We start from the raw sequence: 14,490 nt of genomic DNA on the forward strand, positions 1-14,490 counted from the left end.
CTGAGGGCTAAAGTGTACTGGGGTTTTAAATAGACTTGAAAGGCTGTCTAGGCCACAAGTTCTGCAATTTCCGGGCAAGTCCTTGTACTGTGCTGGGCTTAGAACCAGTGGACTTAGAATGCATGCAGTCCTACTGAGACACCAGCCAAGATAGCTAAGGGAGTGCTTGCATCATCCCTCCCCAATTCTAAGCAGCACAGTTTGCAGCTTCAAGAGGAGCTCCTTCCCTTTGCTTAAAGAGAAGAGAGAAGAGGGTAAAGAAGGCTTTATTTTGCAACTTGGATACCAGGTCAGCCACACTAGAAAACCTAGCAAAGTCTCGAGGCCTCCATTACAGGCCCTAGTTCTTGATTGACATCTTTAAACACACCAAGGGACAAAAGGGAACCTGTTGCCTTGAAGGGAAGGACCTAGTCCTGGCAGGGTTCATCATCAACACTCCACTTTCAGCAATGGAAATAATCATCCAGACAGAAAATCAACAAAGAAACACCAGACTTAATCTGCACTATAGACCAAATGGACCTAATAGGCATTTACAGAACATTTCACACTATGGCTACACATTCTTCTCCTCAGCACATGGATTATTCTCAAGGATAGATAATATGTTAGGCCACAAAACAACTGTTAAAAGTTTTTTTAAAAAATTGAAATAATATCAAGTACCTTCTCTGACCACAATAGAATAAAACTAAAAATCAATAACAAGAGGAACTTTGGAAACCATAGAAACACATGGAAATTAAACAATATGCTCCTGAATGGCCAGTAAGTTAATGAAAAAATTAAGAAGAAAATTTTTTAAATTCTTGAAACAAATGCAAATGGAAACACAATATACCAAATATATGGGACACAGTGAAAGCTATAATAAAAAGAAAGTTTGTTGCAATAAACATCTACATCAAAAAAGCATATAACTCAAATAAACAACCTAATGCATGGTGTACATTGTAAAGAACTAGAAAAGCAAGAGCTAAAGTTGGTCTTTTTAAATTAACATTAACAAACCTTTAGCCAGACTGAGAAATATAGAGAGAAGATTCAAGTTAGTGAACTCAGAGATGAAAAATGAGACATTACAATTAACACTGTAGAAATTCAGAGGGCCATTAGAGACTACTATGAGCAATATATGCCAATAAATTGGAAAACCTAGAAGAAATGGATGAATTCCTAGATACATACAACCTACCAAGATTGAACTGGAAGAAATCTAAAACCTGAACAGATCAATAACAAGCAGCAAGATAGAAGCAGTAATAAAACATCTCCCAGCAAAGAGAAGGTCAGGACCCACTGCCGATTTATACCAAACATTTAAAGAAGAACTAATATCAATCTTACTCAAACTGTGCCAAAAATTAGAGGAGGAGGGAATACTTCCAAACTCATTCTACAAGACCAGTATTACCCTGATACCAAAATGCAGAAAAAGACACATCAAAACAAACAAACAAAAAACATTACAGGCCATGATCCCTGATGAACATTGATGCCAAAGTCGTCAACAAAATACTAGCAAATTGAATTCAGCAATGCATTAAAATACCATTTATCATGACCAAGTAGGATTTATCCCTGAGATGCAAGGATAATTCAATGTATGCAAATCAATCAATGTGATACATCATATTAACAGAATGAAGGAAAAAAATCAATGTGATACATCATATTAACAGAATGAAGGAAAAAAACATATGATCATTTCAATTGACACTGAAAAGGCATTTCATAAAATTCAATACCCTTTTTTAATAAAAATTCTCAAAAAACTGAGTATACCGAGAACATACCCCAATAAAAATAAAAACCATATATGGCAGACCCATAGCTAGTATCACACCGAGTGGAGAAAAATGAAAAGCCTTTCCTCTAAGATCTGGAACACAACAAAGATTCCCATTGTCACCACTGTTATTCAACATAGTACTTGAAATTCTCACAGGAGCTATCAGAGAAGAGAAGAAAGTAAAGGGCATCTAAATTAGAAAGAAAGAAGTTAAATTATTCTTGTTTGCAAATGATATAATCTTATATTTGGAAACACAGACTACACAAAATATATTAGTATTAGAACTGATCAATTCAGTAAAGTTGCAGGTATCAACTGCAGTATCAACAACTGTTTATGTATCAACAACAGTATCAACATATGAAAATCTATTGCATTTCTGTATGCCAACAGTGAACAATCTGAAAAAGAAATGAAGAATGTAATTCCATTTATAATAGCTAAAAATGAGATACCTAGGAATAATCTTAACCAAAGAAGTGAAAGATCTTTACAATGAAAAGTACAAAACATTGATGCAAGAAATTGACAAGGGCACAAAAAATGGGAAGACATTTGATGTTCATGGACTGGAAGAATAAATATTGTAAAATTGTACATTCTACCAAAAGCAGCCTATAGATTACATGTATTCTCTATCAAAATACCAGTGACATTCTTCACAGAAATAGAAAACACAATTCTAAATTTTAAATAGGACCATGAAAGACTCAGAATAGCCAAAGCCATCCTGAGCAAAAATAAACAATCTGGAGTAATTGTATTACCTGACTTCTTACTATACTACAGAGCTATGGTAATCAAAACAGCATGGTACTGGCATAAAAACAGACACACAGACCAATGAAAAAGAATAAAAGAAACAGAAATAATTCACACATCTACAGTGAATTTTCAACAAAGATTCCAAGAACAAACGATGGAGAAAGAACAGGCTTTTCAATAAATGAACCTGGGAAAACTGGATATCCACATGCAGAAGAATGAACTGGATCCCTATGATTCACTATATACAACAGTAAAATCAAAATGGATTAAAGACTTAAATCTAAGACCTGAAACTATAAAACTGCTACAAGAAAACATGGGAAGCTCTTCAGGACATTGGTCTGAGCAAAAATTTTCTTGAGTAATTTCTCCAAAGTACAGGCAACGAAAGCAAAAATGGCCAAATAGGATCAAATCAAGTTAAAAAGTTTCTACATAGCAAAGGGTACAATCAACAAAGTGAAGAGACAACCTACAGAATGGGAGAAAACATTTATAAACTACTCATCTGACAAGGGAATTAATAATGAGAATATATAAAGACCCCAAACAACTGAATAGGAAAAAATGTCATAATGTGATCAAAAAAATGAACAAAAGATCTTAATATAATTTTTCAAAAGAAAACATGCAAATGGCAAACAGGCATAAAAAAACATGCTCAACATCACTGATCATCAGAGAAATACAAATCAAAACTATAATGGGATATTATTTCATTCATTGGTTAAAATGCTTTAATCCAACTGACAAGTAATAACAAATACTGGAAAATATCTGAAGAAAGGAGAGCGCTTGTACACTGATGGTGGGAATGTAAATTAATAGAGCCACTATGGAGAACAGTATGGAGGTCCCTTAAAAAACTAAAAATAGAAATATCATGTGACCCAGCAATTTCACTACTATTTATCCAAAAGAAATGAAATCAATGAGTTAAAGAGGTATCTGCACTTGCATATTTATTTCAGCACTATTCATAATAACCAAGATTTGGAAGCAACTTAAATGTCTACCAACAGATGAATGGATAAAGAATATGTGGTATATATACACAAAGGAGTACTATTCAGCCAATCAAAATAATGAGATCCTGTCATTTACAATAATATAGATGGAACAGGAGAACATTTTGTTAAGTGAAAAAAGCCAGGTACAGAAAGACAAAATTTGCATATTCTCACTCATTTGTGGGACCTGAAAATTAAAACAATTGAACTGATGGATATAGAGAATAGAAGGATGGTTACCAGACACTGGGAAGGGTAGTTGGGGGGTGATATGGTTTGGCTGGGTCCCCACCAAAATCTCATCTTAAATTATAGTTCCCATGATCCCCACATGTGATTGGAGGGACCCAGTGAGAGGTAATTCAATCATGAGGCCAGTTACTGCCATGCTTTTCTCATGATAGTGAGTGAGTTCTCACAAGATTTGATGGTTTTACCAGGGGCTTTTCCCTTTTGCTTGGCACTTCTCCTTGCTGCCACCATGTGAAGAAGGAGGTGTTTGCTTCCTCTTCTGCAATGATTGTAAGTTTCCTGAGGCCTCTCCAGCCCTGTGGAACTGTGGGTCAACTGAACCTCCTTCCTCATTAAATTACCCAGCGTTGGATATTTCTTCATAGCAGTGTGAGAATGGACTAATATAGTAAATTTGTACCAGGTAATGTACCAGGTAAATTTTACTGTATTACTAATATAGTAAATTTGTGCTCTAAACATACCGAAAAATGGGGAAGCAACTTTGGAACTGGCTAATGAGCAGAGGCTGAAATAACTTGGAGGGCTCAGAAGAAGACAGCAAAATGTGGGAAAGTTTAAAACTTCCTACAGACTTGGAGGGCTCAGAAGATAGAAAGATGTGGAAGGGTTGGAAGTTCCTAGGGACTTGTTGAATGGCTTTGATCAAAATACTGATAGTAATATGGACAAGGAAGTCCAGGCTGAGATGGTCTCAGATGGAGATGAGGGACTTCTTAAAAACTAGAATAAAGGTCATACTTGCTATGCAGAGACTGTCAGCATTTTGCCACTGTCCTAGAGATCTATGGAACTTTGAACTTGAGAGAGATGATTTAGGGTATCTGGTGGAAGAAGTTTCTAAGTGGCAAAGCTTTCAAGAGGAAGCGGAGCATAAAAGTTTTAAAACTTTGCAGCATGACAAGGCAGTCTAAAAGAAAAACCCATTTTTTTGGAGAGAAATTGAAGCCAGCAGCAGAATTTTACATAAGTAATGAAAAGCCAAATTCTAATGCCAAGACAAGGAGAAAAATGTCTTCAGGAAACGTCAGAGACCTTTGCAACAGCCCTTCCCATCACAGGCCTGGAGGCCTAGGAGCAAAAAATGATTTCCTGAGCCAGGTCCAGGGCCCCTCTGCTCTATGCAGCCTGGGGACCTGGTGCCTTGCATCTTGGCCGCTCCAGCCATGGCTAAAAGGGGCCAAGGTACAGATCAGGGCATGTTCTCAGAACATGCAAGCCCCAAGCCTAGAGAGCATGAGAACAGACTAATACAGGGGGTCAGTGGAGTAGAGGTGGTTATTGGCTACAAAAATATAGTTAGATAGAATGAATAAGATCTAGAATTTGATAACACAAAGGGTAACTACAGTCAACAATAATTATTGTACAATTTAAAATAACTAAAAGAGTATAATTAGACTGTAACATGAAGAGATGATAAGTGCTTATGGTGATAGACATCCCATTTACCCTGATGTGATCATTACACATTGTATGCCTGTATTATACAATTAAGCACATTGTATCATATATTAGAAGGTCATAAGTTATATTTAATAGATAAAATGGATCAGAAATGGAGTTGGATTTGAGGCAATTTACAGCTTTAAAAAGGAGATCAGGGTGGGCCTGGTTGAAAGGTGTAATTTGAGCAAAGGCTTGAGAGAGAGGACTAGTTATCCATGTGGGTATTTGAGAAACAAATGCCTCAAATGAAAATGCTAATCCAAAGGCCTTAAGGCAGAATGTTATTGCTGTGTTGTAGGAAAAAAAAATGAGACCAATATTGCTAGTGAAATAAATGAGGGGGATAATATTCGAGGATGAGATCAAAGAGTGGGATCATTAAGGGTCTTTTGGCCATTGTAAAGACTGACTTTTTCATTGAGTAGTATGTGGACTGACTGGAAGATTCTAGGTCAAAAGTAACATGATCTGACTTGTATTTTAAGAGCATCACTGTAGTTGCTGTACTGAAAATAGACTTTAAAGAGTCAAATATGAAATCACAGAGACCATTTTGGAGTCAAGTATAGTAATTCAAGTGAGGGCAGATAATATCTTGGCTCAAATTAGTAGTAACAGAGATAGTGAGAAGTGATCTGATTCTAAATCAGTTCTGATCCTAGAGCCAACATGATTTCATGGTGAATAATATATGTAATGAAATAAGAGAGGAGTCAAGGATTATTCAATATTGTTAGTCTGAGCAACCAGAAAGATATAGCTGCCAAAAATTGAGATGAGAAGATTACAAATGGGGCAGGTTTGGGGAGGGTGATTAGGAATTCAATTTTCTACCTATTATGAACATATGGAAATAATACATAGACATTTGAGATGTAAGAGAGAAAGGCAGCAAGATAAATTTTGGAGTCTAGTATATTCATGATAGTTAAAATTATGAGATTGGATAAATTCAGGAAGCAAATGAATGTGGATAGAGAAGAGAATCTAGATTGTTACAATATTAATAGTTCTGGAAAAAGAGGAGGAACCAGCAAAACTAGGAAAGCAAAAGGAAGGTCAATCAAGTATGGTGTTCTGGAAGCCAAGGGAGCAGAGGGTATTGAGGAAGGATAATCAACTGTGTCAAATGTTACGCCATATCAAATAAAATGAGCACTGAGAATGACCGACCACTGGATTTATCAGCAAGATCATCAGTGACTTTGGCCATGGAGTAGTTTTCATGGAATGGTGAAAGCAAAAAGCTAAATGGAGTGAGATTATGACAGAATGAGAGGGAAAACAGTAGAGACAGCAAGCATATACAACTCTTTTGAGAAGTATATTTTATAAAGAGAAGCAGGAAATTAGGTAGTAGTAGAAAAGTCAAGTGAAAAGAGAATTTTAGAATTTTTTGTTGTTGTTTTGTATTATGGACTGAACTGTGTTCCCTCAAAATTCATAGGAGGTACATATGGCAACCTAGTACCTAGGAATATGACTGTATTTAGAGATAGGGCCTTTAAAGGGGAAATTGAGTTAAAATGAGGTTGTTAGGGTTGGCTTAATCCAATCTGACTGGTACCCTTATTAGAAGAGGAGATTAGGGAATATAGAAACGTACACACAGAAAGGAAAACTATGACACAGTGAGAAGACAGCAATCGACAAGCCAAGGAGACAGACCTGGAGGGAAACCAAACCTGTCAATTCTTTGATACTGGGCTTCTAGCTTCCAGAACTGTAAGTAATAAATTTTTGTTGTTTAAGCCACCCAGTCTGTGACATTTCACTTTGGCAGTCCAAGTAATAGTCTTTTTTTTTCAGATAGAAGAAATAAAAGTGTGTGTGTGTGTGTGTGTGTGTGTGTGTGTGTGTGTGTGTGTGTGTGTGTGTGTGTGTGTGTGTGTTTAGGGGAAAAAAAGGAGGAAAAAATTGTAACTAAGAAGAGAGAGGAGAGAACAAATGGGAGAAATGTTGTTGAGAAGGAAAATATGGCTGGGGTCTGTCTTTACTATTCATTTTTTTGAGCTACTCTTAGCCTGAGGCCTCAGTCAACTCTAAAATAAATCTTTCCTGTTTTTTTTTTTTAACAACTATTGTAGTAGAATCAGTAAACTTAATAAGGAAGAAGAGAAGATTCTACCAAATCTAGATTTCTAGAAAACTTATGAATCCATTAAGATGAATAGATCAGAAAAAGAGAAATTGCTTTTAAGTAAAGGAGAAAGAATCAAGGAGACAGGAAAAAAGAAATGAGATGAATTTCGCTTTCTCAGTGAGTAGTCTGAGTTTGGTAAGACACTTAGGGACATTCTTGTGGGTGTTGAAACTGTTGAAAAAATTTAGCAAAATGCAATGAAAGAGATGTCGTAAGTCTACAAGTGAGTCTTCTCTTAAAGATTTTATTTTTCATAAACAGTTTGCTTATTATAAATAGTTCCTGCTAGTGCCACCACCACTGACTTTACTTTTTTTTTTCTTTTTTTTTGAGATGAAGTCTTGCTCTGTTGCCAGGTTGGAGTGCAGTGGTGTGATCTATGCTCACTGCAACTTCTACCTCCCAGGTTCAAGCCATTCTCCTGCCTCAGCCTTCCGAGTAGCTGGGACTATAGGCACGGGCCACCATGCCCAGCTACTTTTTGTATTTTTAGTAGAGATGGGGTTTCACCATGTTAGCCAGGATGGTCTCAATTTCTTGACCTCATGATCTGCCTGCCTCAGCCTCCCAAAGTGCTAGGATTACAGGCATGAGCCACAGCACCCAGTCCACCACTGATTTTTCTTAAGGGCATGCAGTAGCTATCAAAATAAAGTCATTAAACTGAAAAAAAAAAGTGATTTAATAAACGGAAAGGTGGTCAAGAAGTTCCACGAAAAGGGATGAGGAGAGAAAAATGACAATTCAGTCTCAGCATCTTCAAGACGTTAACTATAGGCTTGGGATGATATGAGAAATAAAGGAATTAGCACTGGATTAGAGAGCTGGGGTGAAGAAAAACAGATCATCTTACTATCAAATCTTATAATACTTCTGGAAATTAGAAAATCTACAAAAACTAGCCCCATTGTGTGATGGCGGGAGGATCTTGGCATAATGGAACTAAAAGACTGGATTCACAATAAATGTATTTTAAATTGGTTCAGCCTGTCGCAATGAGTTAGTACCAAAAGAAGGACTGGTACCCAGGACTCCTGGCTCCTAGCCAGGACTCTACCCATATAACTATATTTCCCATGTTTTTACTTTTTATCTTGAGTTTATTCTCAATCTCTCTTGCGTGCGCTCTCTCCCTCTTTTCTCTTTCCCCTCCTATTTTCTCTCACATTCCATAGATGACCCTTGTCCATGTCCTCCATAAATCACTCTATAATGGTGCCCCTTTGTTGGTCTCTTCTCTAAGTACTCTAAGAAAGATTATGGCAGAGAACCAGGTCTAAACATTAAGGGAGATAATTGAAGGTCATGCAGCCGAAAATAATTCATATTTATCCATAGTTTTCTTTACCAGAGCATCTGGTTTCCGTTAGCTGGCATGGTGTCCTCTGGTTCTGACTGTGGTGGCCGACAGTAACCACATTTCTTGCTAAAAAAGAAAAAGAGTGTCTCTACATCTGTTCCTGAGATTTTTTAAACTCTTCCGTGTGCAAAGCTGTGCTCTGCATTTAGATCAACACAGACTAAAACTTCATGGTGTTAGGTACATACTGGTGACTTTGAACATGCTCCTGGGTAGCTTGTCTGTTTCTTTTTCTATCAAAATCAATCAGAATTAGATTAGGAAAGCTAAAGTCAATTAGTTCATCTTACTAACTCCTGCCAGAACTTCACACTTCTAAGCAGGTTTGGATTTATTCTATTTGTAAAGATAATTTCTGTTCTTATCTCCATGGATGGATTAGGCTATCAGAGGTGGACAGGCAATCCTTTTTATTTTTTATTTATTTATTTTTTTGAGACAGAGTCTCACCCTGTCACCCAAGCTGGAGAGCAATGGCGTGATCTCTGCTCACTGCAACATCCACCACCCAGGTTCAAGCAATTCTCCTGCTTCAGCCCCCCGAGTAGCTGGGATTATAGGCATGTGCCACGATGCCCAGCTAATTTTTGTATCTTTAGTAGAGATGGGGTTTCACCATGTTGGCCAGGCTGGTCTCGAACTCCTGACCTCATAATCTGCCTGCCTCAGCCTCCCAAAGTGCTAGGATTATGGGTGTGGGCCATTGCACCCAGGCAGGTAATCTTGTGTGTGTGTGTGTGTGTGTGTGCAATAGGAACTCAATATCTATGTAATCCATAATCTCTCTCAGCCTGCTTATTAATAAATCCTCCTCTATTATTACCTACTAGTCATCTTTTAAGAAAAGTGTTGGTTAGCTAAAGGACAAGACATGAAAAAAAAAATGAGAAATAAACATTTCTTACCACAGGCTAATGCAGGAAAAACTGAAAATGCATAAACGTTGGAAAAACAGAATCCTGAAATAATCAGAATCAACAGTAGGTTAATTTCGACCTTAAGATGAATGATGTTGCAACTATTAATAGTTATAGCTGAAACTTATCAAGTGCTTTCTATGTACTATGCCTAAAGCTTTAGGTCTATTATCTCATTTAACCCTCACAACAAATCTATGAGATAATAATATTCTTAAGCCCACTTTATAGGTAAGACAACTGAGTCATATAAAGATATCTTTGTGGGGTTCAGAAGGAAACAAATGGCTTCCTAAAAGTAGGTTAATTAGAGGAAAGTTTATTAAAAGAACTATTTACCAAAAGGTAAGTAGGGTGTAACTAAATCATAAGAAATAGTGCAGTACCTTTTTATAAGCACTGCTCATTCTATGGCCTGCTGACAACAAATGTATAATAGTAGCAATGCTTAGAAAAGGATGCTGCATTATTCCTTCTCATTTTATTGAGGCCATTGTCATCCCCAAACCTGAAAAAAGGAAAGGAATAATTACCAGAAGCCAGAAAGAGAGCTAAGTCAGGAGGGCACCTGGCAGGAAGAGAAGAGTGAAGGAATAAGCATCCCCATTTTCTTTCTCTTCCCATGCTCTAATTTCTTGCTGAGGCTTTCTATCAGATAAAATCAACCAGAAGCCCCAGATCAAGGGAGCATATGGATAAAATGCACAGAGGTCAGACTAGTGGGATGGAGAGAAAGAGTGGAGAATGGATCTAGATGGTTACAATCACTTTGGAAGGTCACAGTGATGGATCGGGTCACTAACTGGATCAAAGTCACTAAGTCATGGGGCAAAAGTTCAAATCCATGGTTGTCTGCCTTTAGAGCCCAGGCTCTTAATCACTATGCCCTACTGCTAGGGCCTTTGAATGTCAAAAAGAAGGGAGATTATTCCAGGGAGCACCAAGATTATGAGAGGTAGAGAGACAGGAGTGTACAAGGCAATGACATTTACTAGATGTGCAGCTCCTGGCAAAGACTTCTCTGTTTACTCATCTATACGATGTGTCTACATCACAAGATGTGGCCTTTGTCTCTCAATGAAGCTAATATAGTCAATGTCATTATAATTATTCTGACCCAGCCTTGGATAGAAATAAATTACTCTACCTCATGCTCAGAGACAGGATCCCTGCTCTGTCAGAGCCTAGTACATGGCAAAGAACTGTATATTCTGTAAGCTACATATTATTAACCCAGGGTCAGAAAAAAAGTGGCCGTAAAATTTTCCAGTATTTTCTCTTACCCTTTTTACTTCACATAATAGAGGTACCCATTCATTTCTCCAAACACTATATAAGAAAACCTGTTTCCATAGCAATAGAAAAATTAGGAAACCTGATTTGATTTACAAAAACATTCTTCACTCTGTAAAAGGAGTCACTTTAACATAAAGATCAATATATGCAACTTTACAGAGGATTATTTCTGCTGACAACAAATATGTATGATAGTAGCAGTGCTTATAAGAATGTGTATTATTCCAAGTCCCTGTTGGATCTAAAGAGATGTCTTATAGTAGCTTATAAAATTTTCAGGAATTTCCTATGCCAAAAACAAAGGTGATAAAAAGGACTGCAAATTGAAGAGAAAGCCAAGAGAGCAGGGGTCACATAGAGAATGCAGATCAGGAGAGGTTGGGAAAGAAGTCCAAGGTTGTAGCAGGGCCTTTGGTTTCATTGACATATGATGCAAGAGAGCATCAGGCTGTGTGAAAAATCAAATTGCCAAAATTTCAATAGAAGGACAGGAAGATACCATCTAGTTTGTTTCCTGGAACTTGGAATAAAGAGAAATGGAAAACATGGAAAAATAAGAGATTTAAAAGATCAATTCAGAAGATCCAACATCCAACAAATAAGATATTTGGGAAGAGAAAATAGAGAAAGCAAAAAAACAATCAGACCAATAAAACAAGATAGTGTGCCCATACCAAAGAACCAATACAAAATGGATGGTTCCATAAAATGCAAATAAGTTAACAAAGACTCAACCTTGGGAAAATCATTATAAAAATTTAAAACAGGAAAAATAAAAAGCAGATGATAAAATTCTCCAGAGAGAAAAGCAGCCATCTTGTTAGTAAAACTATATAGTACTAGAGAACAAGCTCTTTGAGTTCAAGGATCAAATTTTTAAGGCTAGAATCTTAGCCAAATTACTTATCAGTATGAGAGCAGAATAAATATATTTTAAGAAAGGAAAAGACTCCAAAATTGGATCTCACATTCACCCTTTCCTAGACTGTCACTTACTGGAAGAAACCAAGAAACAGGAAGACATGGGATCCAGCCAATTGTGTATCCAATGCAAGAAGACATAAAAGGGAGCCCTGTGAGTAGCGATGTAACTAGTCCAGCCAATTAGACATGAATTCCCTGGGGAAGGTGTCTGGTAGGGGAGGGGGTGGGGATTAATAAGAAGCATTGATTAATAGCTTTTAAAAAAAAAAAAGGTGAAGAAATTTAAATAGAATAAATATTAAAATGTAGGTCTCAGAAAACCTTAAGAATACAATCAATATAAAACATATACATACAAAGCAAATAAGAAACTTCAAAATAAATGTTAAATGAAAACTATATAAGAAAGGCATAATCCAAATAGAAATGCAACCAAATAGAGGCACGGTTTTCATCTAGCGGTATAGGTCAAGGAAGATCTGGAGATAGGGAAGCCAGTTACAAAGCTGTATCAGTTATCCAAGTGAGAGGTAATGGTGGTCTGATCCAAGGTCATGGCAGTGGGATGGAGATAATTGGGCAGATTTTAGAAATACTTAGACAAATTGGGAGGTCGATAACAGGGAAAGAAGTATTAAGAGTTACCAAGGTTTTGATTTAGAAATCTGGGCATAAAATAGTACCATTCACTGAGATTGGAAACACTAAACGACAGAAAGCGTTGGAAAGTAAAATGCTAAGAACATGTAAGTTTGAAATGCTGAAGGGTCTTCCGCGAGAAATGACCCACCCGTAGCTGGGTATATTGTTTGGGGTTCTGGAGAACGGTATGATTTAATGTGTGGTATCTTATCCAATTGGAAATACTGGGTTAATAGTTCATGACTGAAGGCTCTCTGAACCAGATAAGCAAAATATCAATTTAAAAACTTCTAGGGCCAATAATTTAGAATAATAAGCAATAAAATATATGCAGAACCTTCCTAGCATAAACTTCCATGTAGTTTTGATCCACACAGGTGCTGAATTTAAAAGAATGCATTTCATCCAACCACAATAATTTCAGAATAACAAGTATTTTACTTGTGTTTTCAAATACTCCGTGAAGTGGACACATATTCCTTTAAGACAAATTACTTCTTATTTCTTGACTCAATCCATATTTCTCACAAATTACAAGTAATCTCCTTAAACATCCCTATAAAACTCATCCAGTTTTCATCTTGTACCTCTTGCTTCCCCAGCACCGCCTCCCCACTGCCCCCCACCCACCACTTTTTTCTCAACTGTGCATCACAAAAATCCCAAAAACTTTTCAAGCAAATCAGAACTATAGTTGCAGAGTGGGGAAAAGAAATAGCCAAAAGTCAGCCAAGCTTTAGTCCTTTTCAGTGTTAGGGACAAAAAAGGGGTTTGAAATATGCATATAGCAATGTATTTTATCTCATTCTACTGGCATTATTTCTAAACAACGGTCCAGCCTATTAAACATTCAATGTAGTTCATAGAAAAGTGCTTTCCAAAAGAGATCCAGCTTCCTGTACACCAATAGACCTCACAGGTGATACAATTCTAAATTTGGCCTTTACCTTGTCAATATCTCTCCATTGTCATCTGTCCTGAGAAGCCTGTCTCAAACTCACAGGAGATTGATGTTTAACAACCTAATTATACTGCCCCTCCTTCCACCCATCTTGAGAGATCCTCCTTCCCGGGTATAAAATAATCATGTTTCCCCATTCAGGGTACCACCTTCTCATTAGCAGAACAGTTCATAATAAAAATGCTACTTACTGGCTGGGCACAGTGGCTCATGCCTATAATCCCAGCACATTGGGAGGTCAAAGAGGGAAGATTGCTTGAGGCCTGGAGTTTGAGACCAGTCTGGGCAACATAGCGAAATCCTGACTCTACAAAAAATTTTAAAAATAAATAAGCCAGTCATGGTGGCATGCACCTGTAGTCCTAGCTATTCAGAAGGCTGAGGTGGAAGGATTGCTTGACCTGGGCGTTTGAGGCTGCAGTGATATGATCATGCTGCTGCACTCCAACTGGGGTGACAGAGTGAGACCCCTTTTTAAAAAATGCCATTTGGCAAGCAGAGAATAAAAACAAATGGAAATACATATGACCTTAAGCAAAATTTCATACTTAGGCTACAGGTGGTGCTGTGGGTGGAGGATCACTGCCTCACAATGCCCTGAGGTGAGTGGAGTCTTTGTGTGCCCTACTTCCCAGTCTCCAGGCTGCTCAGTTGCAGTTCCCTTTTTTATTCATCCAGACTGACTGTCTTCTGCGTCCTCAACTCTTTCTCCATGTAAAGTATAATACAATTGGGTTCCAAATACTAAATTAAAATCACATTCTGGAAATGCCTGCTCAAAATTACACCCAGGTGACCATAACTGGAGTTTTGTATGTTCCCAAACACTTCAGCCACATATTTACAGTCTCCAGACTTACTCCCACAGATGGCAAACTTTATTTCCCCCATTTCCAATTTAAAAGAAAGCATCTCACTGCTGTCCCCATTGCATTGCTGCCATTCAACAGAAGAACAAAAATCCATTAAT

The 14,490-nt window shown here is 37.3% G+C and overlaps 1 long non-coding RNA gene across 10 annotated transcripts in view; it reads left to right on the plus strand.

The window, feature by feature from the left end:
- The window catches only part of LOC116560157, a 325,176-nt gene that overhangs the window by 230,109 nt on the left and 80,577 nt on the right, over positions 1–14,490 (plus strand). The gene's annotated exons all lie outside the window — the stretch shown is intronic.

The sequence above is a fragment of the Sapajus apella genome, unplaced genomic scaffold, assembly GCF_009761245.1.
Source record: "Sapajus apella isolate SASKATOON/1434 unplaced genomic scaffold, GSC_monkey_1.0 scaffold25, whole genome shotgun sequence".
In the NCBI taxonomy this organism is placed as follows: Eukaryota; Metazoa; Chordata; class Mammalia; order Primates; family Cebidae; genus Sapajus; species Sapajus apella.